The following is a 27,248-nucleotide window of genomic DNA, read 5'->3' on the forward strand; positions in this document are numbered from 1 at the left end:
GTATGAAAATTTGATACAGAGAAAGCAAAGATAGAAGTGGCTGCTATTAAGAAACAAAATAGTCTTCTAGGAAACCCAATTAGACTACTTTTCATGGGTCAGTCTTCCTACAGCATGCTTTGTTTATTGAATCAATGGAAAACTCTAAGGTAAGTGATATAAATAATACTAGTTGTTACACCATCTATTTCATTTTGATCCATAAAACATTATAAAACATTGCAACCTATATTTTATTTTCCTACCAAATTCAGTTTTTTACAAAACATCTGTTGGGAGTCTAAAATGTAGTACTCATAAAGATACAAACACTTGTAAAAACACAAATCTGTGCAGGTCAGATTTCAGCTAATAGCATTTTCTGAGAGAGGAAAACATAAAAATAACCAAAATATACTTCAATTGGCAAATAAAATCAATAACTCTCCCTTTGACTTTACTGAAATTTTGCTCAGTATCATAGAACCACAGAAACACAGAATAATTGAGTCTTGAAAAGACCTTTGGAGATTGCTCAGTTCAAGAGCTCTTCTCAAACAAGGTCAAATATGACACGTTGCTCAGTATTTTGTTCAGTCAGTTTTTGAGTATTTCCAAAGAGGGAGACTCCACAACTTCTCTAGAAACCTCTTCCAGTATTTAAACATACTTACACTGAAAGAAAGTTTTTATTCTCTTCTGTTTATGTGAAAATTCCTATATTTCCATATTACTAAATAAATAGTTGTGGATTCAAATTATGTTACTCATTTTCATCTGTGACATACATGAACATTCAAATTTCCATTTGCAGAAATGAAAGAAAAATGCATTGCCACCAAAACTTCCAATATTTTTTCATAATTGAATTTTTAATTGGATTGCTAACCTACAGGGTAACCAAGGGCAGGAATTTACCCTTTGGCATAGGATTTTTGTCTACTTTTGAGGCAAAGATCAGTGAAATAAAGTAGTTCTTTAATCACACTTCTTATTAGTTTTGACTCAAAAGGGGACAACAGACAGCTGGCTAATTCAATGCCATGAGACAGAGTGAACACACACCCTGTGCTGAAGACAGCCAGCTGGCACAATCAGGTGCTCCAGGCATGTTTCCAGTTTATGAAGTGGAACATTTAACATATTAGTTCAAAACACCTACCCTCTTGCCAATCATGTGAAAACAAAATTAGCTATGGCCAATTTAGCTATGTGCAGAACATAGAAGGATAACCAGCCACCTTATTTAGCACTATTTCTTTGTCCCCAAGAGTGTATACTTTCCATGCCTGTTGAATTATCAAAGGGAAAACACATTTCATGACTACTTTATTGAAAGGCAGAAAATAATCTACATGCTTTTGAAATTGGACCACCTCAAAGCCAGGATAGAAAAACTGTAAGAAGGTCTTGGCATGTAAACCTAACATTTAAAATTGAGAAGGAAATGTTAAAGCTCATTGCCAGCAAGTTGTAAATTTCTTTTTCTGGTCTGTTTTAATATTTTGTCTCTTGAAGATATCGTGTTTAATAGTGCAGAAATTAGCTTCATTTAAATAAATGCTCAAAAGCATTAAGAGTGGTTAGATATCTAAGTCCTATTGAAGGTCCTACTTCACTTATGAGAATTTACTTGAATAAATCACTGAATGTTTGGGGTTGGAAGGAATCTCTGGAAACCATCTAGTCCAACCCTCCCCGCTAAAGCATATTCTCCTGAAGCAGGTTGCTCAGGATCACATCCAGGCAGGTTTTGAATATATCCAGAGAAAAAGACTCCACAAGCTCTCTGAGCAGCCGCTTCCAGTGATCTGGTATGCTCAAAGTAAATAATTTTCTCACATTCATATGGAACTTCCTGTGTGTCATTTTTTTGCCTATTGACCTGTCACTGGAGACCACTTAAAAGAGTCTGGCCGTATCATCTTGACACCCATCTTCAACATGTTTCACAGAATCACAGGATATTCTGAGTTGGAAGGGACCTACAAGGATCATCAAGTCCAAGTCTCAAACCCACAAACCCTTTGCATTATTAGCCTCATGTTCCAACCACCTGAGCTCATCTCAGGGGCAACTCTGTGCCTATAAATAAGGTCACATCACAGTCATCCCTTCTCCAAACTAGAAGTCCCAGCTACCTCAGTATCTCCTCTTAGGAAAGATGCTCTAGATCTCTCATCATCTCTGCAGCCTCTGAATCCTCTCCAGAAGCTCCATGAATCTCTTGCACAGAGGAGCCCAGACCTGGATACAGAACTCCAGATGCTGCCTCATCAGAGCACAGTAGAAGGGCAGGATCACTTTCCTTGATCTGCTGCCACAGTCTTCCTGATGCAGCCCAGGATGCCATTGGCCTTGGCCAGCCCGCCTCCCTGTCCACTCATGAAACTTACACTTCCCAAGCTTTCCTGTGAGGATGCTAGGAGACAGTGTCAGCAGCCTTGGCATCCACACATCCACTGCCCTCCCCTCATCAATCATGTCATTCCATCACAGAAATCTATCAGAATGGTCAAGCAGGGTTTCCCCTCTATTAATCCATTTGACTACTCCTGATTAACTTATTTTCCTTCATATTTAGAGAAAACATTCAGGACATTTTTAACATCTTTCAGGGATGGATAAGATGATGGAGAGACATATTTTGTATTTTCGTTTGTGGGGGAGTTTCCTCTTATGGTTCTTTTCACCAGAACAAGGTGGCAGAACACTTCTATTTCATAAAAATTGAAATTCAGGTAACCAGATGAATTGACACAAATTTTAAAATCATATAATTTTGTAAAATTAGCATTTAGGACTCTAAAATGCTGGATAAAATGGCAGTCCTAGGTCTACTGATTTAAGTATCAGGGAAAATTAACAGAGCTACACCAAAAAGCAGGAAATTGTATAGCAATAGTAAAGTTACTAATAATAGAGTAATAACTGCAGGTCACAACCTGCTCTTCATCAAGTGCTCCATTTGGGCAGCATTGAAGGCAAAACCAAATGTACAGGAGGATATGAACTTCACTTATTTCAGGTTAATTCTCTTTTTTCCATCTTATGATTCACTTTTAGTTCCATTGGGGTAATAAATTTGTTGTATTAGCTCCAGGGAAGAACTTTGAATTACAGGAGTATTTTGTATGAGCTAAGTAGATACACAGAATCACAGAATCTCTTAGATAGGAAAAGACCTCTGAGAATAGCAAGTCCAACCTTTGACTGAACACCAAGGTGTCAACCAGACCCCACAGCACCATGGTCTGATTTACCATAGTCCAGTCGTTTCTTGAGCACCTTCAGGAAGGTGATGCTACCATCTAACTGGTGGTAGACATTCAAATGTTTAACAGCACTCGCTGTGAAGAAATTCCTCCTTATGTCCAAACTGACCCTCCCCTGGTACATCCTGAGGGCATTTCCTCTTGTCTTGTCACTCATTACCTGGGAGAAGAGACTGACCCCCGCCTGGCCACACCTTTCTTTCAGGTAGTTGTAGAGAGTAGTAAGGTCCCCCCTGAGCCTCCTTTTCTCCAGGACAAACAGGCCCATCTACCTCAGCTGCTCCTCATAGGACTTACCCTCATAGCCTTCACCAGCTTCCTTGCCCTTCTCTGGATTCGCTCCAGCACCTCAATATCTTTCTTGAAACTAGAATTAACTACATTTTTGTACATTTATTTAATTACATTTTATTAATCTTTTGGTTATGTTGTATGAATAATAGATAAAGTCTATACTAATTGAGCAAAATAGTTCTTTACAAAGACATTTCTCAGCATGAAACTTTATCATCACAGTGATCTTATAGACCAATGTTAAGTGAAATAGTGCAAATTATTCTTGAAAAGAATTGCAAAATATGGGGAAACACTCTCTCTTACATGCAGTTTTCTTCTGCATATTTTCTACATCAAAACATAGAAATCTCGTGTTATCCATGAACAAGTACAGTGCAAACTACTCATTCAGAAAGAACTTACCATTCAGCAACAAAACTTTCCTTTCCTTATTAGCAGAAACAGAGTGAACACAATGAATATAAGTTTCATTATTTATTTATTCATTATTTCTGGATAAAAGCTAGAACCAAGTTATTCCTTTAAGCCACTGAAACTTTATTGATGTTAAAAGGTTGTGTGAGTTAGGCAGAGGAAAGTGAAATTGTTACTTTTAAATGCTGGGGTAATGGAGCCAAACTTCCTTTCAGAAACAGTAAAGAAATGTGCTTCTAAGAGCTTGACATTTAAATCTATTGTATGATCCATGGTTTTCCATTTCTCTAACACTATCCATTAGTGTGCTAGGGTTTATTTAAGATTTCTCTTTATAACTGAAAGGAGACACAGATATAATTTGACCAGATGTAAGCTTATTGAGCTACTTAGACAAAACCACTTTTTGTTCTCTGGGTCATCATCTTTGAGGTGTAACAGTTTCAGATTTTTTTGGGGTGCTTTTGTTACTAGAGCAAACGCTTTATAAATCAAAAGTGGCAGACTTACAAATCTTCTATACCATGACTATTTCAGACTCATAATACAATAGAACAGATTCACATTCAATTTTAAGCATAAATCAAAATTATATTAGTATCAAAAGCATGCATTATGCAAGTTAAATAATAAACCACTGGTTTACTGAAATGGGATTTGATTTACTATCCAAACTTTTATTGATGTGCATAGAGGTGTCTCTCTTTTATGAATACATGGATCATACCCAGCTCCCAGTGCTGTTCACAGCACGGTATATTAAATTGTCACTAGAAGTACCTGTCACCATAGGAATTTGGTAGAAGGAGTCTGAATATCGAGAAAGGAGAAAAAAAAAAAAACCACAGGGATTATCAACAATCTTATACTGAAGTGGAGAACAGGGCATGGCCGGTCAGAGGAAGACCTAAGGATGTGGGAATACCGAATGAACCACTCAAGTTTTTCTCACCTTTACAGCTGAGATCAGATGAGGTTTCTGTTGTGCCCACTGGTGTAGCCAAGCAGCTGCTGTTTGCAGTTCAATGGATTCTGGTCCTTTTTGACTGGTAGAGATCAGGATCAAGGAAGGGCCATGACAGCAGAACAGAGTGTAACAGTGCAGGTACAAGACAGGGTTGCAGAAGAGGTCTTCCTGTGGCTGCTTAGCTGACGAGAAGGTGAAGGAGTGAGGGGAAAAATAAATTTCCTTCAGACTTTTCTCCTGAGATAAAATATGGCTGAAACTGTGGTGTTCCTGTAGGGTACCTGTTGCTGACTCTCCGTGTGTTGAGATACGAGGCTTGACTCCATTTCAGAAGGCTGATTTATTATGTTAAATATTATATTAAAATACTACATTAAAACTATACTAAAGAACAGAGAGACCAGAAGGCTCAACAAGAATAGAACAGAATAGAATAACAAAATCCTGTGACTGCACACGGCCTTGGCACAGGTGGCTGTGATTGGTCATCAATTGAAAACAATCCACGTGGACCAATCACAGATGCACCTGTTGCATTCCACAGCAGCAGATAGTAATTGTTTACATTTCTCTCCTGAGGCTCCTCAGCTTCTCAGGAGAGGAAAAATCCCAGCAAAGGATTTTTCATAATATCATGGCTACAGGTACCAGCAGCAGGGAAGTTTTCAGCTCAGGGAGGGGCCTCAAACAAAGATGCTTTGATCTGCCCCATGCAGTATAAATATTCCACACCAGGAAAGGCTCAAATGAGGGAAAGGGGGAGACATTGACTACTGCAGACAATAAAAACATCCAGCTGTCCCTCAGCTGCATCATGGAGTATGAATTTCTTTACAGTTTAAAGAATTTTCAGAATTACAGTAGAAGCTATTGCAAATCACATTGGAATCAATAAAAAGAGTTTGAAATTATAGCCTCTGTTTGAGTTTGGAGTAAAGTATCTCCTGGTTGAACATCCAGCCTTTCAACAAATGAGCAAGCCACAACTAGCAAATATTCCCACCATTTTCATGCTGAAGAAACTCAAGACTGTTCTGAGGGTGTTTTGCTGAATGTTAATATTAAGCCATCAGTTAGCTCTTGGCGTGTGACATTTGGCATTTGTGTGTTGCAGCTATAAGAAGATGTGAATCTAGTCTTGGTTCAAAACCTATAATATTTTGTTTATTGATTGTTTCTTAGTTTTTCCAGTATATGCATACCACTGATTCAAATCTGCTAGATTTCAAGGGAAACACCAGCAGAATGAGTTGCCCAGGGAAGTAGTGGAGTCACCATCCCTGGATGTGTTCAAAAAAAGACTGGATGTGGCACTTAGTGCCATGACCTAGTTGAGGTGTTAGAACATGGGTTGGACTCTATGATCTTAAAGGTCCCTTCCAACCTAGAAATTCTGTGATTCTGTGAATTCCATGTTTTCTGTATTGCTACCCCACATAATAGAAGCCCATGCTCAATAAATTCAAATTTTACTATCAGACTTTGTGAACTCTAAGAAAACAGGCAAGTCAAAAAAAAAAAAAAAAAAAAAAAAAAAACCCAAAAAAACCCACTTGTCTGGCTGGCACCCTTCCTGGAAGTGGCAGCATGTCTTTTGCCTTGTGGTGGAAGAGGGTAGGAATAACTTTACGTGAAGCTCCATTTGGTTGCCCACAGGCTCACTCAATCAGAACACTGACCTTCCAGGCTGCTTTCCACTTCCAGGTCTCTCACACTGTCAGGCCCTGCCAGCACCATTCTGCCCAGCATGGAGACACCGCTGAAATTCAGGCTGGCTGCAGCTGCCTCCCCTGTTTCACCTGTGGCTGCAAGCACATGCTGGCTCCACGGCAAACATTCCCTGTTTGTGCCTAAAACTGCTCACACACAGCATGTGTCCCTTTCTTCTGTTCCCAGGGATATGGATTTTTGACACTTTCAGGAGGTTGCTTCCATAGCTAGTTCAAGTGTTCTATGATCCCAAAAAGTCAGATAATAGAAACTAATAATGACATTTAGGTAAAAGATCTCACAAAGAAGTTTGTTGCTGTAGCCATAATGCTCCAATTTTTTTAAATTTTTTTTTTTCTTAAAGATATGGCTTTAAAAATATCTCTAAAAGAAGAAATACATCTTGCCAGCTTAATTATAAACACATTGGGGAAAAGTGTCTATGGACTTCTCATTTTCCTTATAAATGAACTTACTCTGGACTAGACTTTCACAAAACACCTAGGTTCAAGTTCGGTTGCGATGCCACCAGCTAATTACACATCTTTCAGTTATGCTTTTTATAAAATTATCTGACATTATTTCACTGACAGTTACATGTCATGACGCATAATATAACTATGACTTGTCAGCAGAGAAGTCAGAATCCCTCACTTTAATGGAAGGCAGACTATCTTGCATTTTTTCCCAGAAATGTTGAATTTATGAAAATTGACCTTGATTTAATTTGACATGAAACTCATCTCAATGGAAAGATTATTATTACATTGTATTACTTGTTAAATCATCCTATCATTATTTTTTCTTTTTCCTTGTAGAGCTACAGCTTTCCTTTTCCCTCCTGCTCCTTTTTTTTTTTTTTTTTTTTTTTGCAAAGACAAATGAAGTGACAATTATTTTTTGAATTGCTTAGAGCTATTTTCATGTTACCTGAAGATTTCAGCAGTGACACCTTGCTCATACAGGTAGTGCTCATCATCTATTGGCAGACAGTGCTGGCTGAGAAGCCACACATCATTACACAAAGTATTCAGCCTTTTTAAGGTAAATCTCTTTTTTTTTTTGGCTCTTTTTTTGGAATAGGTAGTGTTAGAGCAGAAGACCAGGAAGAAGGAAAATCTGCATGTCAGCTCTGAGGACAGCTCTTAGAGTTGGTCCTCCTGAAGGTTACAAGTCCAGGAAGAGCACTCTGTTGCACTATCCTTTTTTAAAATAACAGCAATGTTACTAAGGAACAGCAGAAATTCAGGACATTAGTGCACAAAAAAAAAAAAAAAGCTATCAAAACAAAACCAGTCTTCTTTTATGCCTATTGATTTCTCCTATCAAATCAAAATGGGGCCTGAAATCTCCTGCTTTAAATACCTTTATGTTATTTTTGACAGCACAAGCAGAATATCTCTCTAACGGTGTTGTTACAGTCAATTAATTTCCTGCTTTTGTTATGGTAGAAAAATTCTTTTTTTTTATTCATAGCAAGCATGCTAATATTTCAAATATGCCTAGAACTGAGATATTTCAAATATGCCTAGAATTGAGATATTTGAAAGATCCTATTTAGATTACTTTTTTAAAGTCTCATGAAAACTAAAAGTAAATATACCTCATAAGAAATGCCTAAACAAATCACATAAAGAGTAATATTCATAAAATAAGTAATCATATTTTCATCTTTCCTTTTTGTGGCACAAAGCAAAGGCCATAGAAATCTAAGGAACCATTTGTCAATTACTTCAATTGATTTTAAAACAATCTTTGTTTACATGAAAATGGTGAATCTGATACTACTCTGAAGTCTACTACTACATAAGTATTCACAGTGTTTAGTCCAGAGATAATTGGGTGACTTAGATAATGTGGGAACTTTGTGGTACATTTATTGTCATGTATCCAAGGACTGCAGAGTGCTGTAACTCTGCACCCACAAAATAGCCCTATTTTTATGTCCCCACTAAAGCTGAATGGATTAATATCTTGCTTGTGAGGAAATAAATAACACATCAGTTTGTGCCAAATGAGCTATTTGGAATTGGACTCTCATAGCAATTTGAGACAACAAACACTATGCCTACTCACTTCTGAAGACAAAAGTAAGAGGCCTTGGAGCAAATAGGCTACTGGGATTGTAGGCAATTTAGAAAGGTTTTACTGCAGCAGAACAAGAGATGTAGAGACAAGACAGATTCCAGGAGTCATGCTGGGTCAGCTCTCTTACTGAAGGGCCCTCCATCTTAACTTGATGAGGAATTTCATAAGCTGTTGTACAGATTTTTGCTGGAGTGGAGTTTCTTTTCTCCACAGCAGCCAGTATGGGGCTGTGTTTTGGATTTGTGCTGGCAACAGTGCTGATAACATAGGGATGTTTTTGATACCACTGACACAGAGCAAGTTTTTTTCTGCTCGTCACCCCACTCCCACCAGTGAGGAGGCTGGGGAAGCACGAGGAGGCTGGGGAAGCACAAGTAGTTGGGAAGGACACAGCCAGGACCCAACTGACCAAAGGGCCATTCCATACCTCATGGCATTGTGCTCCATTATAAAGCTATCCGTGAGGAAGGCCATCTGTGGTTGCCGATATCTGGGGACTGCTTGGGCATGAGGCTGTGAGCATTTGGGGGTTTTTGCATCACTTGTCTGTCATGGTTTAATATATTTTCCTCTTTGAATTTTTTCTCTGGTTTCTGGTATTTTGGTTTTTTGGTTTTTGGGTTTGGTTTTTTTTTTTTTTTAATTATTAAATTGTCTTTATCTCAACCCATGAGTTCTCTCATTTGCACAGTTCTGGTTCAGTGAGTGGCTGTGTGGGGCTGAGCTGCTGTCTGGGACTAAAACACAGCTGCTGCATTTCACTGACCAATAGACAATTACTTTCAAAGAAAATATTATCTTCAATGCCATATTTCCTTGAACTTTGAAGGAAATATCAGACAATACAGTCAAAGCTGTTTCTAACAGGAATTCCTTGTAGAAATTCAGACAGACAAGGAAGCATACTTCAGTCCAGAGGTTCAGACATTCAGAAGAAGTAGTTCTCCCATAAAAAGCCACTAAAATATAGTACTGAAATCTAATATAAAAAATATAACATTGCTGGTTTAGATTTCACAGGAATTACATTTATCAGAAAAAGATTGCAGGCCAAACCAGAATTTCTTAGCACTCTTCTTATCTGAGCTATCCTTAAGTCATCTACCTTTGAATAAAGTTGTAGCACTCAAGCTTTTCTGAAATAATAACTTCTAAAAGCATTATTTATTTGGTGATATTTCTGTATAATGTAATCATCTAACAAGAGATTTTAGTATAAAATTATTGAAATACAAAGCTCAGAAGCATCATGATGTACTTGCATCCCCAGGTAGATTCTCACTGCAAGGAAACATTGATGAAATCTAATTATATTTTTAGTGTGTGGCTTTCTTTTCTTAGTTTCAACATGTTAAACCACTTGGTTTTCAAATTATTCTGACCAAAGCTTATAGTATTGTTTTATAATATCTCACCTAAGGATTTTCTTTTACCATGTCATAAATGTAAGTGGAAAACATACAGTGATAATAATTTAGAATGCAAGCCATAAAGGAAAAATAAGATTCAAATTCAGATTTGCCCTATGGTTATAATTGTGGTGCCAGTTGGTATCAGAGCAAGGCCTGTGTACACACCCAATGCACTAAGGTATTATTTGCCTGGTCCAGGAACTCCCCAGATGATCTCTGCACAGAGACTGAATAGATATAATGGACTGATTTGAGATATCAAAAGGTGATTGACATATTTCCCAGCCTCCTTCACAACAAAGTTTTTTACTAATTGCTGCAGGAACACTAGAATTGGGAATTTTGGAAAGATCAAGAGATTTCCCTAGGCAGCTTCTGCTGTGCATAAACTAATTGTTATGTTTAAATATACAGATTAATATCCTGGGTGGAGACTTGGACTATCACAGAGAATCTCAGGTGATTCCAAATTGTAGAACTGGCTGTATTATACATAGCTGTAAGTACAAACTGTTACTGCAGATGCAGCATCATAAAATAAGTCCTTTGTACTTTATATATACTTCTATATGTGGTTATAACTATAGATATACTTATATATGTATATAACTTTATATATATATATAACTTATATATAACTTTATATATACATTTATACATGTGCTATAACTATAATAAGGAGATATTTTGTATTAAGATTAATATAATCAATAGTAAAGGGTTAAAGGTGTTGCTGAAGAGGTTATGTAGGACCTTGGGCAGCAGGAGTACAAAAACCAAGTAGAAAAGTGATTCAAGATATCTGTCCTGATTCAGCTGAAGATGCTGTTACAAGCACCCCTGCAATGGAGATCTCTATTGCTATCCAGACAGCAAATAAACATTAATTAGAGATTTTTATCTTCTGTGTGAGCACTGTCTTATGCAACAAGGAGTTTTTAGCAATTTTTCTGTGTCTGCAAAGCCTGCAATAAGTACCCTCCATTTTATTTGAACACTCCTTATTAACATAAATATATTAAATTTGTTTATGATAGCTCACATTATGATAAATGTGTGTTATAGGAAATTTTATAACAACTTGCTTCAGAGTCCCTTATCAATACCCAGGTGACTTCAGTTAGTCATTCAAACATTGCTATGTATGGTATTCTAGCTGTAGGGCAAGTGAAAAAAGAGAGGGGTCTGTCATTTCGTTGACCTTCTCAATAACTGGATAAGCTTTCATCAACTTTCTCATAGCAACATCTGACTGATTGACTAGGTTAATCCAAACAGAGGAGCAAAAGCCAAGCAGACCATTTGCATATTATATTAATGACATTCATAAAACACCATTTGGCATTCCTATGGGAAGTATAACAGCACAATCTGATTTCGCATTCACTAATTGTTGCAAAGAATGGCAGTGTTTACCTCTAATATTTTAGGGACACAGTTTATTTTTACTTTTCTAGGAATGCAAATCATAATTGCATGAGAATGAAATATGCCTCTGGACGACCTGTGAAGGAAAAGAAATTAACTGATAAAGAAAGAAGGTCCAAAATTATTCTAACTCACCTAAAGATTTAGGTTAAAATACCCACATTGAACAAATCTCCAAAGATCAAGGAATGTGACCTACCTTGGACAGAGGCAATAAAGGCAGGCAGTTAATTTTGAAATCAGAAGCTCATAAAAACTCAGGGCAAGAGGTAGCTCATGAAGTGCCCCTGGTTATACAATCATTGTATAACCAAATATTAAAATGCAGACTGTGTAGAGGTTTTTTTTCAATATTGTTGTTATTATTATTATTATTATTATTATTATTAAAGCACTGGGTATAATTTCACAGTCTCAGGAGCTAAAGATTGGGAGACTCAGTTCTATCCCTGTTTCCTTTCCTCTTAAAAGAGTACAAGCTATAGCAAACTCTGCTTCATAATACTTCATTACCACTCATGTATGAGTTCAGACATGCTGCCCAGTGTGCAAAAAACTGAGGGAAAACAAAACCTTTTTTTCTTTTCTTTCTTTCTTTCTTTCTTTCTTTCTTTCTTTCTTTCTTTCTTTCTTTCTTTCTTTCTTTCTTTCTTTCTTTCTTTCTTTCTCTTTTTTCTTTCTTTTCCTTCCTTCCTTCCTTCCTTCCTTCCTTCCTTCCTTCCTTCCTTCCTTCCTTCCTCCCTTCCTTTTCCTTTTTTTCCTTTTCTCTCTAGTATACCAAAAGTTAAGTACTAGAATATAAAGAAAGATGCATTTTCAGATGTAATTATTCAACTGTGTGCAATCTAAAATTTTCTTACTTTTTTAAGCACATTCAAGCAAACCAGAGAGCCACATCAGTGCTGACTGTTCCTGTTCAGACCTTCCAGAGCCTTTGCAGCCCCTACATTATTTATATATAGATATAGATATAGATATAGATATAGATTATATAGATATAAATATATGTCTATGCATGCATATATTTGGCATATTCCCTGTATAACTACGTAACTGCATGTGGGAGATTAATAGTGAATGGAACTGAGTCATTGTTTCTCATTATGGACCTTGCCAAATGTAGTGGATCTTTCTCTTCAAGGAAAGTTATTTGCAAACACTGTCATCACTGCATTCCACAGGTGTATTGCTTTACCACTAAACCACACTGTGCCTTGGAATGTCACCTGTGTATACATGAATAGAAATTCTGTGCCTTTTAGACTGTGCTGAATTCAACTGCAGACATTACACAGCATGCTTGGAAGTCAGTTCTAACATCTTATTGCCCTCCACAGCTCTGCTGTCTTTCTACAGGAAAATGATGGGAAATGAGAGGCAAGTAAATAACTCTGTTTCCTGCTGCCATGATTTAAACCCATTTGGAGATTAAGCACCACACAGTCACTTGCTCAATACTGCCCTCTCCTCCCCCTCAACCCAGTGGAATGGGGAGGAGAATCCAAGTGGAGCTTCTATGTTGAAATAAGAACAATTTAATAACAGAAAATAACTGTAAAATGCAGTAAGGGTAAATAATAAAAAACAAGTAATGCACAGTGCAATTACTCTATGCCCTGCTGACCAACGCCATACCTCCCCTTCTTCCCTCTTTCCCCACTTTATACACTGACAACATGCCATATGGTCTGGAATATCCCTTTGGTCACTTTGGGTCACCTGTCCCAATGGTCTCCTCCCAACCTCCTGTGAACCCCCAACTTCCTTGCCAGTGTGGCTGTACGAAAGCTGAAAAGACCTTGGCTCTGTGCAAGGCCTGTTTAGCAATAATAAAAGCATCTCTGTATTGTCAACCCTGCTCTCAGCACAAATCCAAAACCTAGCCCTGCTCTAGCCACTGTAAATAAAATTAACTCTAGCCCAGCTAAAACCAGCATACCTGCCTATGACAGCATCTGATGGTTTTTTCTTTTTTACAGATCTTGAAGCTCTGAAACTTTTTACTCAAAAAAAAAATAAAGTAAACTAGATTAAGGAGTAGATTAATGTGTTGAATGGAACATAAAGACACTAATAGTTAATTTCTGCACATTAAATACATGCCATGTACTCTGCGGCTTTTTTTGAAATACTGATATACTTAAGCATGAGAAGACAAACTCCTGCTCTCTATATTCAGTTTAATACATAGTACTCGAGATTTGTAGAAACTTTCACAAAAAACAAAAGTAAAAAACTGCAAGGAAATTTGAGGAAATCCCTGAGGACATGGACTTTTACTGCTTATATAACTTTGAGCTGATTACATGACTACTGAACTAGTTATTTGTAAGCACTATAGTAATGTTTGATAGCTACACTTCTACCAATCCATGAGTTTCTAATTAGCAGAGGAGCTGCCTCCCTAAATTTAAATTAAGTGCTTATTGGAGACATTTATACTCAAGTTGCTTCAAATGCAAGAACTTGTACTTAGTATTAAATATGCATATTGATATTTTACTGATTATAGCTTTATTTTCATATGTCAATTTGCAACCTAGACTCAAGAGATTGTATTAGAAGAACAAAAAGGGATTTACATATTTCACTTACTCTTCAGTTCAACTTGTTTTCCAATTAAGTTCTGTTTTTTCCTGTATGTCCTTAAGCATTAGAGGGATCTCTGGTAGCAGTGTCTGAATGTTGAACACTGTCTTATTTAAATGTGGATTATCTTTGTAACTGCCACCCTTGTCCCAGTAATTATTAAGATTTTTATAGTTTAACCTGGTCTTCCAAACAGGTGTTCCCTGCAAAGCACAGACTAAAATAGCATGTGCAATGTTATACTTCTGATTAGTGCAATTAGTATCTGCAGTATAGAATTTAGAATTTTCTACCATGATACTGTCAAAAGAAGAAGACTAGGAAACCACTAGGAAAACACTGTGAAAGATTTCATTTTGGATTCAAATTTGAGGGCCTACATTGTATTCATAAAATGCATCTGCTCAGATAATTGCTATTTGTTGGGTTTTACACTGCTGTCAGACACAAGGGACATCTGCAGTACATAATAGTGTATTTATGCATCAAGTGAAGTTTTGAATACATGGTCACATAAATAAATTATCCCTCTGAAGGATGAATTAGCATAATTTATATCAACATGCACTGAAATCCATATCATTTTTTTTCCTGTTTAAGTAGAGCAGGTGAAAGTTTTCTTGTACTTGTCATGCCAGCATTCTGTTTTACAGAATTCAACCTGTTTTACAGAATAATCACAGTCAAAATTGAACCAATAAAGATTTATTCTGCTTTCAATATAAATAAGATTTGTTTTTCTTAATGCTTAGCAAAGTGTTTCTCTGGTACCTTTATTTGACAAAGTATTTTTTAAAAATGCTATATGTTTTCCTTAGAAAGGCAAAACAGAGAGAATTGTGAGACACGAAAAATTACAAAGTTATTTTCCATGTTTTTTATTATAAGCCATATTTTAGGGTGGAAGAATAATTTCTCTATACTTAACTTTTCTAGTTTCTGGAAGTCATACTAAAGAAGTCCTATTAACAGATAGATCTAATGATAACTTCTAACTAGCCAAGATGAGAGCTGTGTGGTATTTGGAAGCACCTGAGCAAGAGTCTTTCAACTGACAGGGCAGTTCTTGTGATTTCTACACATTCATTGTGTCACCTTGCCAATTCCAGAGCTCTTGCACAGCTGTTCCTCACAGACTGCTTCTCCCAGCACAGCCAGGATGGCCAGAAACCCTGTGGCAAAGAGCAACATTTTCAAGCTTCCTTAAACATATGGGAAGTGAATCTGAAAAATTAAAACATATATATGTAGATTCTATGGGTGGTGCTTCTATACAAGTAAAGCATGCTTTGTTTTTAGGAAGCAGTTTCACTCTGTGGGAACTAAACCACACCAGTTATAAGGCAGTGTAGGGTCACCTCAACCCAGTGCTGTTTTGTGCAGTCATCAGATACTAAATCATCAGTTTTGTCATCAGTTCTCTTTTGTATTGCAGAGCAGACAGGGTTTACACTCAGGACATCACTATTTTGTACTAAAGATGTCTTTGTTCAGGAAACACTTTAATGCAGAGAGACAGCTGTCCAGTAAGGCATTGCACAGAGACGGTGTCCTACAGATTGATTGACAGAGCTGTGATACAGCTTGGGATAAAAGGATTCAGTAGTGGCTTAAACATATCAGAATTTCCCAACAATCACCTCTCCATTGACTGCTGCTCTCTCAGCTAGACTAAGAGCCACTGGGGTAATGGACTGTCACATGCAATGCTCAGCACACACAGCTTTCAGCCAGGATCATCTACAGAGCCTGGCACTTTGATTGCGATGAAGTCCTACTAAATGTGGGGCTGACCCCATGCAATCCTCCCTTGAAGCTATTTCTTCTTGCTCTCTAGGGTTAAGGGAGACCTTATGGTCCTGAGCTCCCTGCACAGCACAGAACTTTACCCTGGCACCTGGAGCACTTCCTCTCCCTCCTTCTTCCCCTATTTAACTACGTTATCCCAAAGGCGCTACCACCATCGCTGATGGACTAAGACTTGGCCAGCAGTGGTCTGTCCTGGAGCCAGCTGACATTGGCTCTGTCAGAACTGAGGGAAGTTCCTGGCATTTCCTCACAGAAGCCACCTCTGGAGCTCTCCTCCACCAAAATCTTGCCACACAACCCTGATACGTTTCTCTCTTGCAGTTCTCAGCATTTATGGCACCATACTTCTGAGCTAAAAGTTAAAATGTGGTGGAAAGCTAGGCAAGAGATGACAAGGCTGATACTGGAATGAATAACCGAAGAATAAAAATTCCACTTATGTAGCTTCTGGCATTTAATAATGAAAAAGGCTGCATCTACAAATTACCATCTCATGTTATAAAAGTGTTTCAACATGTTTTATGGAAAATTTTTTTTTTTGCTCTGAGTACGTAGCTATACCAAGTGTTAGTAATTTTATCTCTTTGTGGGAATTTTTTTTTCTAAGCAAAAATGATACGTAAAGTTCCATTATAGCATAAAAGAAAAATCTTTAGTTGGGAAGACACAGACACAAATTTTCACTGTTGCAGTTCCCTGATTAACACTCTGAAGACAGTGTCTGTTTGTACCCCACAGTCTAAATTGTCTCAGGTGCTAGGATGTGACAGTATATTTTCAAACTCCACTTCTACCTTAAAAAAAATGTAGCCCTCTAGTACCTTTCAGTATCTGTAATTCCACTCCATCTAAATTGGAGGTGTGCTTTCCATATTTGCTTGTTCCATTGAAAAATGGCTTTCATCCACACAGTCAATGTTGTTCGTGAAACTTAGACAGTGAACTGGCAATTTGCTTGTACATCAGCAAGATTGTATGATCACCCCTCTGTAGTCACAAAGATCAGTTCACATAATACAATATATGCTATTATACAATATTTAAAAAGAAAATGTAGTTGAAAAATCTTTGTTAGTCTTGAATGAAAAATATTTGTGCATGTTCAGTTACCAAATATATAGTGTTCTTCATGGATATAATTTTTTAAGAGTCAATGTATATGCAACATATATATATGTGCATATATATATTTTGTTACATCACATTTTCAGTTTTATAAAGAACTCTTAAGATAATTCCAGTGTTCATCTCTCAGACTTGCATACATACTCAGTTACTCTGGGAGCAGAATAGCTCAGAGCTCAGAATGACCACATGTAATGGAAGTGTACGTACCTTCACTCTGACTTCTCAAGAGTGTCAAGGGTAGACTTAAGTAGTGACCAAATCACTGCCTGTTTAATTCTACTGGTAGTTTCCTGAAATAATCTGCTGTATCATGACTATTTTATGTAACACTAGAGCACCAAATAAATGTCATATTACTAGCACCTAAATTCTGGCCATCATATTTTAGTGACAAAATGCTGCATTTCATATTAAGCTATCAGTCTTCTTTAGTAGAACTATTTCCAAATCTTTCTGTAGATCTCAGAGGCAGCTCATTATAGAGCAGATCCTCTTGTCTAACAAGCTGATTAATGAACGAAGCCTTTTTTTGGTTTTTTTCTCTCTCCTTCTTTTTCTTTACCCTTCTCATGGTAGACACTGAAATGAATTCTGTCATTCCCATCAGGAGCCCACTGCACAGGTAGTATTCAGACAAGCCTCCAGAAGTCCACCTACGCAATCACTTTCTTGTCAGAACATTGCTGAATCTCACATTTTCTCTCCTTCACTCTTTGTCTTCCCATATCCACCTTCATAATGACTGTCTAATTTTCACTCCACAGCCAAAATATTTTTTAAAATTCTGATCTTTATTAGTAGCTTCTATTACAACTGAGTGGCATTTGGAGCTGTTAGCAGTGAGAAAAGTAGGATACTAAGACCTCTGAATAAATAAAATACAGTGCCCTCACTTTTTGATGACTTGATAGAAAAAAAATATAATTTTTGGAAGTAATATGAATCTATTCACAGACATTGCATTTAGGATAAATAAACCTTGAGCTTAATAGTAAACTACTGTATAGTATGTATACTTCACATCAATGTGGAAGTACTAAAATCTTTGTGCCAAAATAAATATAGTAATGCCTTATATCTGGAGTCTCAAGAAGCAGCACTCATGTCCCTTCCTGTTTCAAACTAAAAAATCATAGTTTATTTGATTTCCTTTTTTGGACACCAAGAGCCCACCAAAGCCATTCTACCATTCTCCTCTACAACTGGGCAGGGCAGAGAAAATTCAATGCAGGATTCATGGGTTGAGGTAAGGACTAGGAGAGGTCATGCTCGAAATACCATGTCAGGCAAAACAGATTTAATTTGGGGATATTATTTGAATTTATTACTAACAAAATCAGAGTGGGATAATGTGAAGTAAAATAAATCTTTAAAACACCTTTTCCCCACCTCTCCCTCCTTCCCAGCTCTACCTCCTACCCCTGCAGACTGCAGTGCAGGGAGACAAGGAATGGAGATTATGGTCAGGTCATCACAGGTTATTTCTCTTGCTGCTTACAGATAAGACCATTCCCACTGCTCCAGAACTGTCCACAGGAGACAGCGCTCCATGAACTTCTCCAACATGAGTCGATCTCATGGGATACAGTTCTTCATGAGCTGCTGCAACATAGGTGACTCTTCCATGGGATACAGTCCTTCTTGCACAACCTGTTCCAACATGGGTCCTCCACAGGGTCACAAGTCCTACCAGGAAACCTATTCCAGTATGGGATCCTCTCTCCATGGGTCTGCAGGTCACTGCCAGGAACCTGTTATGACACCAGTTTTCCACAGGTCCACAGCCTTCTCTTGAGCACCCAGCTGCTCCAGCGCAGGTCTCCTCCACAGTGGATCTCTGTCCCCCATGTGCTGCAGGGGCACAGCTGCTCACCATGGTTTTCACCATGGGCTGTAGGGGCATCTCAGCTGCAGCACCTGGAGCATCTCCTCCTCCTCCATCTCCACTGACCTTGGTGCCTCCACAGTTGCTCCTCTCACTTATTCTCACCCTGCTCTTCTCTGGCCACAGCTACATCTGCACAACAACTTTTTTTTTCTTGTTAAATATGTTATCAGAGAGGCATTAACCAGCATCTCTGATTGGCCAGTGGTAGGTCCATCTTGAAGCCAGCTGGCATTGGATCTGCTGGACGGGGAGGAAGCTTCTGGCAGATTCTCACAGAAGCCAACCCTCTAGCCCTCACACTACCAAAACCTGGCCATGAAAACCTGACACATATCACATTTCCTAAAGCTCTGCCCATTCTCCCTTGGTGAACGGGACAAAGCACTCCAGCTCAGGCATTGCCAAGGCTTCCCAGAACAGAGGACTGTGCATTCCAGGGAGGTGTTTTCCCTTCTCTGCCATGGTATCGTACTGACTCAGGCACCAGATTGCCATCCAGTGTCCCTGGCCTCTTCTGGAGAATTGATTCCTGTCATGCTGCTGCCTTGCCTTGCAAAGTTCAGGGATGGCATAAATCTTCAGTAGCTGTCTAGGCAACCTGGGGCAGGAGTTGCTGATGCTACAGTGGTACCTTACCTTCTTAGCAATGAAATTCAGATTATTAATCTTACCTTTAGTGCATTAATCTTAGGTGCATTCATGTTAGGGAGAATCCTTATTTTCTACTACCAGAGCATGACAGATTTCTGTTATGGTTTGAGTATAGACATTATTCCTCTTTGTTTATTCTCAGTTCAATATGTAAAATGATCTTACTCAAAGCAGGAGTCCAAGAGTCTTACCTAGGATAACAATAGCACCTGTAATAACACTACGATGGCATAAAGAACCTCAGATCATATTCACTTTTCTACTCATGTGAGGAAATAGAACTGAAATTAAAATAAGTGGAAATATTTGATGTTGTTTTGGAAAAGCATAAAGAAATCAAGAAAACTGAATAGCTTTGATGATTAACAACTGGATTGTAAACTTAGGGAATTAAGCTCTTTATGTACTTTTACTATGGACTGATTAAATACTGGATATCTTTACCCAAAATGCATTGCTCTCAGTCTCTCCTGTGTAAATTCCAATATGATGTAATACAATTTATTCTAATTAAAAACATAAAAGCACAGCTTCCATGAACAGTAGCAGAATCATTTTGGCAATATACAGAGTGACACTGTAAAAAGCAATATTTCAGTAAACATAAAGACATGAATCAGAAGACCAGAATTCAAGAATTTTTTTTTGACGATTTTGTATAGCCACATCACTCATCAATAGAAAGGTGTCAGTTGCAGGTCTTTGGATTTCAAAATTAATTTTTCAATCATTGTAGCAAGTGAATGCAAAGTGAGTGCATCTGGCCATATGTTACATGTTCATAACCACTGGCAAAAACAAATGCCTGTCAAGCGCTATTACCAGTAAACCTACCTTTTCACTGGGAAAGTAATTCTCTGCAAATATTTTATTTTAATCACTCCAAGGCAAATTTCTCAGGAATTCTTTCTTTTAGCCTCAGGATATCCTGGGGGCCAGCTCACATGTTTGATTGCCATGATCTGTAAGAGGTCCTCAGTCAGAACGTTTTTCTCAACCAGCTGTGCAAATGGAAAATGCATGGTACACAAGGTCATTTCAATCTGTCTGCACTCAGATTAGTCTGGACCATGAACTCTCAAAATGTCTATAAGACACCATAAAAATAAACAAATGTTTATGATGCCCATTCAAGGAAAGAAAACAAAAATAAACAAACTAAAACCTCCAAACAAGAAAATCACAGCAGCAGCAACAACAACAGCAATATTTAGGACTCAGTTATTACAGAAAAAGAAAAAAATCTGCTGTAAGAGTATTGACTTGCATCATCCAGACTCACAGCATCTGCCTAGCCTTTGAAGGAGAAAACTAACCTTAACATCAGAACCATAAAATACTTTTAAGTTGCTAGTGGGGAGATTTCCTGCTAAGTGAGGCTCAGACACAAGACATCAACTGTTCTACCCAGAACAAACAAACCACACCTAAAATCACTCTTCATTTACTGTCCAGTCACAGAAAATAGGAAGAGTTTACTTTTTCAATCAATATATACCCTGGTTATTTTCTAACTCTGAAAGCATTGTTTTAGCTCATAGCAATGGCATTGCACAGAAACACACACAATGGATTAGCTAATGAATAAAACAGCACTAAGAATAAAACACAACAAATGACAGACAAAATGACATTTATAACCACATTTGCACCCAGGAATTAAGAATTCAAAATACTATAAAATTTTAAAATACAGACTTTTCAAGAGGAAACACAATAAACATAAAAAGTAAAAAGGAGATATTCTGAAGAAAATTATGTGTATAATAATACCTATTGAACACATTCTTTACATTAAAAATCTCTGGAATTTCTATGGGAATTTTTGATGCTTAATTGTGAATATTTAGTTATTTAGTATGCATATCATTATGACAAACAGATAGAACTGGACATCATCAGCAATAACCACAGCTGTCCAGACACAAAAACAAAAGCATGTACCCTTTGTACCCATGCCAGGTAGCTGGAAGAGACCCTGAATAGTTAATTTCAGCATAGGAATTAGAACTAGTTTGTGTGAAACCACTGTTCATCATTTAGAAATGTCAAAGTGCATAAAAATGGGAAGAAATAAATGCTTTATTTTCATGTAAGAAACAAAGGTGACATAAAGCTGACCTATTTTCATGATGAAGAGTAAAACAAGAACAAAAACATGAATTAAGATTAAATTGACTAAAAATACAAGAACGCAATAGTACACAATCAGAATTACATTTTGAAGTAGCAGTGTGGTCATATCTTCACTTTTTTCTATTGTATTAAAATTTATACTACAGAATCAGTATTTCGGAATCTTCTTTTCTCTTATTTAATCTGAAACTCTCTTTCCTTGGCTTGCAGATATTGCAAAAATATTAGTTATCTAAAAACGATTCCTGATCGCTCTACTTTAACATCAAGTCAGCACACTTTGGTTTGATAGTTATTTCTGATATAGCTATTATATATTAAATGAAAAATGATTTGGCATTATTTATTCTTCTTTATATATAATTGTAGCAACCAAAGTACATTACAGAATAACATGAATAGCTATTTTACTTTCATTGAAATGCTGTGGGGGCAGTGGTGTCTTTAGATAGGCAGCCACAGGTTTTCATGTGACCAAAAGACACATATTCATACCCAAGACAGAATCATTCTATTTGTTTTACAACAATGTCAAGTTTTTTCACCAGGTTTATAAAAAAAATAATTAACTTGAATAGTTATGTTTTAAACTTTGAATAAAGGATTATTTTTCCATGCAATTTCCAGAGCATAGACCATGCATTTGTCTGATACTGTTGAAAAAGCTGAAATTTAGATGTGGTAGTCTGGAACAGAATGGTTAACACATTTTTAATACAAATGCACATGGAAGTGCAGAAATACCAGCACGGCATTTCTCACTTCTGTTTTTTGGTTTGGGTTTGTTTGTTGGTTGTGAGGTTTTTTATGATGGTAGCAGAAAAGCTGAAAACAGGGCTGTACTCTCCAAGGAGATATCTTTGTAAGTGTAAAAGTAACAGTTGACTGCTATTTTAACCTCTGGGGTTTTTTTTCTTTTTTTTTTTTTCCTTTGGTGGCAAGGAGGGGCAATTTTCAGTTTAAATTTCCAGAATCCTTAATGCTTGACTCTGTCCTTTCTGAAGTACGAATGACAGCATAGTTTACACCAGTCAAATCTGCTAGGTTACTTTTCAAACTGATTTTGCATTCCTTGCTCTCTTCTTGTAAGCTCTAGTATTTGAGTTAATAGTGTTTAACTTTTTTTGACTAATTTTTACTTCAAAAACGTCAGGAATGTAATATTAGCTTTAAATAGTTTATGCAAAGGACTTTAGATAAGTAACAGAAAAATTAATTATCTAGTCTCCTACATTCTTTAAAAGAGAAAGAAATAAGAACATCAAGTTCTTTCTCTAAGATTTCTCTAAGACAAAGTCAGGAAGTGTTACTGGAAAAAGAAAGCAAAACTTTCCCCAGAAATTTAAATTTCAGACATTCTTGTCCAAAGGATGAATTGTAAGAAAGAATTATCTCATTTTACAATTGATTGTAACAGTACAGGGTGAACCTCAGTGCTCTTTTTTGTGTCTTTTTAAGATCTGGTATATGTCTTTTAACAAAAGGGGAGCAAACAGCACACCATTTTCAAGATAAGGTCCTGCTGAGTGTACTCAGGCAGGTTTTTTGCTTTGTGACCTATTGCTTTCTGAATCACTCTAACTTGTTTTACTTTCACAGCCATCCTTGAGCCTTCGTTCATGTGAAACTATGTGTCGAAACACCATGGAATGCTCTGCAGAGGAAAAATACAAGACCACCACTGCATGCGTAAAGGCAGACTTGGAGGCAAGGAGAGGTTTCCCTTGCCTGTCTTACTTTATCTTTGTATATGTTGACCTTTACGTTCCCTACTACCACCCAGTCACTTATTTGCATAACATTTCTGTCATCCTTCATTGTCAGTTTTCTTGAATTTGGATATGAATATAAATGCTATACTGAAGAGCTTACCACCAACAGGAAGATGTGTCGCACAGCTCTTTGGGTTCCTTTCCAGAGCTTTCATGAATATCTACCATTCCGTAGTAAATAAATACACGTTGATAAATACAGGCTGGTGACTCAGGAAATGTTTACAAAATTTGCTAAACTATGCTAAAGACAGATTCAGGAAAAACAATGGGATTTAATCCATTTTATTTGTCTAGAGTGAGATGATTCTTAACTTTATACTGTAGGTCTTTACACTATGTGTGAATACAGATATTTTCAAATTATTCTCAGTCTATGAAGAAAGAGTATATATCATTTTGATTATTTAAAATATTCATCCTGAATAGAGTAATGTTCTTCAGACTAATTATAATATAAATATCTTGATTTGTAAATAAATTATAAAAATTACAAAATGTTATGTTCTAAACTATGCATTATAGCATAAATCACCAGAAAAGGAATGATGAAAAGTCTAGACTTCTTTGATTTCTCAGTTGCATTGTGATATGAGACAGAAGGAAACTTCCCTTTTTCTGGCTCTTCCTGTTTTATGTATATCTACAGAAACCTGATTAAAAACTGTTATTCTTGGCTGCTGGATTTTTTTTTTTTTTTTTATTTCATCAGCTTCCTTTTTCTTTTTTCTTTAATAATGATCATCTGAGAGCAGTTGAACACAGAAAAGTGAATTAAGCACTCAAGTCCTCTTTTTTTCAGGCTGAACAGCTCAAGTAAAGGAAGCACCAGTATTACAAGTCTTCAATAGCCGGCATGAGTCACATACTGTTTCTTTCTCCCATTTTCCTGCTTATAAGAAAAAGTAAATTGTAGCCTGTGGAATAAAGGAATGATCAATATGCACAATGTTTTCCCGCTTGCCAGGAGGACTTATCAAAAAATGAGTGACATATCTAAGACATTTAAGATATTTCAGATACATTTCAGACATTTAGATCTCTGCATGGTTGAGCAATGGGTCATTTCCGTGCAGGTGTGACTGATGGAGTTAGCAAGTGCTATAATTTTACGTAATTTCATTATTTTGCTGAGAACTGCATTCAGCTCCTGGCACAAATTTATGCCTCTCTCAGGGAAAGTGATTGAAGCCATTTTGAAGTACTCAGTTTGGTTCGAGAGTCTGAAAATTCAACTGTTTACTGAATAACTCATTAGCCACTTAATCAAAAAAAGCCAATTGGACAAAGATGTATTTTTTCAGTTGATCGACAAGAAAATTGTGGCTGAAATAGATCACAGAACAGTTCAGCTGGAAGGCTACACTGCAAGGGTATTGCCAGTAAGAAGATCTTTAAGATAAGGGGTTTGTACCTCTCCACCCATGCACAGGACCTGTGGACACATAGTTACAGACTGTGTAGACTGTAGGTCAGCATATAGAAATATTCCACCACAAACCTATGCATATCTTTTCCCCATGGAATTTCTAACAAAATTTTTACTATTTCTTTCTTATTTTTTGACTGTTGTTCACCAGAACCTTAATTGAAATAGCTTAAAGCATTTTCTGTAGAAAAATCAGCAAGCTTTACTGGAATTGCTATTCTAGTTTAATTTTGACTAAAGAGAATAAACTTGGCTTAGTGATGTCCTTCATTGTCAGAAACAGCAAAAATCTTTCCCTGTAGAGGTTTTTCCCTTTAAAAATTACTTTTAGCTTAATTTCCGTGTTGGAAATACATTTTCAGTCACGATTTTTCAAATCTGGTATCTGGAAACAGACGTGAGTGAACAGATCACTTTCCTACCTGTGAAAATATTGTTCATGTCAGAACAGGAAGGATTGTGCATAGGTATGCCACAGTATACTGAGTACCCTTATTTGCATGTCAACATCTGGAAAAATTTTAAATTCTTTATTTAAAAATATTGGAAGATAAAAAGAATTCTACTTTTTAAAATTAAAAAAACAACAATAAATAGAATTCCAATTAATTTTTTTATGATTTGTACTTTATTGAATTAGTCAACCGACATTTTCTAATTCTCATTTCTGTTCATAGGATTGCTCCCTCCAGCTGTGTCAGGCCATAAGATTTGTCATCTTTTAAACCACCCAGAAGTGTCACTTTCTAGCAGCATCACTTTCCAAGTCCCTGTCCTACAAAATCACCTTGGCTGTGGCACAAGGGAAAAACAGGACTGTGTGGATGGGGTGCAGTGAAAACAACACGTGATTACTACAAGCAAGCTCCCCATCTACCTCCTGTGATAGCAGACTACCATGAGGTCTGATGTCTGCTCAACCATAAAAGATAATTTTGCAGAGTTCAAATGATTCCTGGAAGATGAGACAAGATCCAGTGACTAAAAAATTGCAGATGGCCTGAAGCACTCATGCAGGCCAAATTCAACTTGCAGCTTTGAGAGCAACAGCTTGCAGAACAGAGTTCTTTGCCAATGGATTTACCAGATATAAATTACTTCTTCAAAGTGAGGGTGCTGCCCATTTTTTTTTCACATCATTTCAGTTATTAAGCCAGAGAAAATGTCAAGATTGTAGATCTTGCAAGATTTTTTTATTTGAATGGATCATAGATGCCAGGGTATTGTGTTGGTAAAGCTCTGTGACTGTACCAGGAATATCAGCCTGAGATTAACTACAAGTTTTCTCATACTTTTGTTATTTGCAAGACATGCAAGTTATTCATTTTCTTGAACTGTATATTCTTATTGAAACAGATGTTTTACTTCCCAAGTGCTGAAAAGGTGACCTAAAGCAAAAGAATAATCCTTTTCTTAAGAGTCTCCTTTAGAACCCAACATTTTATATGGAAGCTCCCATTTGAAAAGTAACCATAAAGTGAATCTCATACTTCTCAACCCTCATGAACAAAAAAGTTCAGCAATTCTGATGGCTTTTAGGCATTATTAGTGACGTGCACAGACTGAAGAGAAGATTCTCCTTTCAACAAAGCCATTAACACCCTACTTTATGCACATGAATCTTCTGCGATGTTTTCATTTCTCCCTCCCCTTGTGAGAAACTGCAGGAAACAAAATTCTAGGACTCATCACACAATCAATATTCAGTACATTAAAACCTCAACATATCTCAATGTAGATGCTGAACATTTAATCTTTGTCACTAGCCCTGTGTACTTTCTTGGGTACACAGAAGGAATTTCAATAAATATTTTATAGATCTCTTCAAAGGCTTGTTTTTTCACTTTTGTCATCTTATGTTTTATGACTCCTTTTTATCAAAAGGTGCAATAATCATACGAACAATAATTATGATATTTTTGAGGTTCAATAGCTTGATGCTAATCCCTTAATGAGGTTATTTTTTATTTTAATTTCATTTTTCCTGAAAAAAAGCATTAGATGTTTTCAATTGAAAGCTCTCTGGTTTTAGGGTTTAGTTTTTCTCATCCATAATTACTATTAACACCTTTTTGAACTATCCTCCGAATAGTTTTATTTTTCAGTACTTACTCTTTCACACCTTTTTTAAAGCTGCAGTATTGATTGTGGTGGGAATTAACTTGCCATTTTAAGAATAATGATTTAAAGGTTCTCATTTAATTCTTGGGACTTTTAATAACTCTAGGAGAGAACCAATAAACTGAATTTGTCTAAGTGTTCTGCTAGGATTTTTC

This window comes from Onychostruthus taczanowskii, unplaced genomic scaffold (genome assembly GCF_017590055.1).
Source record: "Onychostruthus taczanowskii isolate IOZ18803 unplaced genomic scaffold, ASM1759005v1 scaffold16, whole genome shotgun sequence".
Lineage (NCBI taxonomy): Eukaryota > Metazoa > Chordata > Aves > Passeriformes > Passeridae > Onychostruthus > Onychostruthus taczanowskii.